General features: G+C 36.8%; 1 protein-coding gene across 1 annotated transcript in view; it reads right to left on the minus strand.

Moving 5' to 3' along the window:
- ACE2 (angiotensin converting enzyme 2) overlaps positions 1-1,452 on the minus strand; it is a 52,804-nt gene that overhangs the window by 33,892 nt on the left and 17,460 nt on the right. The gene's annotated exons all lie outside the window — the stretch shown is intronic.

The raw sequence follows: 1,452 nt of genomic DNA on the forward strand, positions 1-1,452 counted from the left end.
TCAGAAACCCAAGGAGGGGTCACTATGAGTCGGGCCCGACTCGACGGCACACAACAACAACAACAGCTCCACTGCATAAAGCAAGAAAGACACCTGGAGGAACACAAGGTCCCAAAATGAAAGCAGCTAGAAAAAAAAATCATTTTAAGATGCTACCTACTTCTTTCTAAAGATTGAAGTATAATGTCATTCAATTGACAGCAGCAACTAGAACGTTTAGATAGGAAACTTAGGGGCAGTGAGTCCATGTTATCGGGAGAGGAACAATTTGGAAAAGGAGGGTGAGAATGGTTGTACAACTCGAAGAATCTCATCAGTGTAACTGCATTGTACCTGGAGAAACTGTTGAATTGGTGTGTGTTCTGCTGTGTACATTCTCAATGACAACAATAACAAATAAAATAAAAATTTTAAAAACCTAACAAAGAGTGGGAAAAAGTTGAAGCATAATTTCCATTCCATAAAATTCACCCATTTTAAGTGTACAGGTTCTTGAATTTTAGTAAATTTATCTATAGTTGTTGAAACATACCATCATCACCAAAACCCTGAAAAGTTTTTTGTATCCTTTTGCATTTAATTACAGTCTCATTCCCAACCCTGGGTAATAACCTAACTGATGTCTATGTCTATAGTTTTGCCTAAAATTCTGAACATTTCATATAAATGGAATAATGCAATATGTGGTCTTTTGTGTTTTGTTTCTTCCATTTAGCATGTTTTTGGAGGTCCATCCATGTGGCTGCATGTATCAACAATTCATTCTTTTTATTAGTAAGCAGTATTCCATTGTGTGGATATATCATAGTTTGTTTATTCATTCACCAGTTGAAGGACAGTTGGGCTGTTTCCACTTTTTGGCTATAATGAATAATGCTGCTATGAACATCCACGTATAAATCTTTGTGTGGATATGTTTTCACTTCACTTGTGGAGACACCTAGAAGTGGAATCACTGGGTCACATGGTAAGTGTATGTTTGACATTTTTAAGAAACTGCCAAACTATTTTCCAAAGTGGTTATATTATTTCATGTATCTACCAGCAGTGTATGAGGGTTCCAATGTCTCCATATCTTTGCCAACACTTGTTATTGTCAATCTTCTTGATCATAGGCATTCTGGTGGGTGTGTACTGGATTCTCATCATAATTTTAACTCACATTTTCCAATAACCTTTTTCTTTTTTATCTGCCATTTGTTTAATTTCTTTGATGAAGTGCTTATTCAAATCTTTTACCCATTTCTTTTTTTGGAGGGTTTTTTGCTCTACTTCCATTTTTGATAGCTCTATCCAACTATAATGAGCTCTGGGGCATAGTGCCTAAGGCATATGATTGCTAACCAGAAGGTCGGTGGTTCAAACCCACCAACCACTCCTTGGAAGGAAGGTTGGGCAATCTATTTCTGTAGTGATACTGCCTTGGAAACCCAAGGAGGAGTCTCTATGAAT

Source organism: Orycteropus afer, unplaced genomic scaffold (genome assembly GCF_000298275.1).
Source record: "Orycteropus afer afer isolate SDZICR_OR568_19922 unplaced genomic scaffold, OryAfe1.0 scaffold00360, whole genome shotgun sequence".
NCBI classification, from domain to species: Eukaryota; Metazoa; Chordata; class Mammalia; order Tubulidentata; family Orycteropodidae; genus Orycteropus; species Orycteropus afer.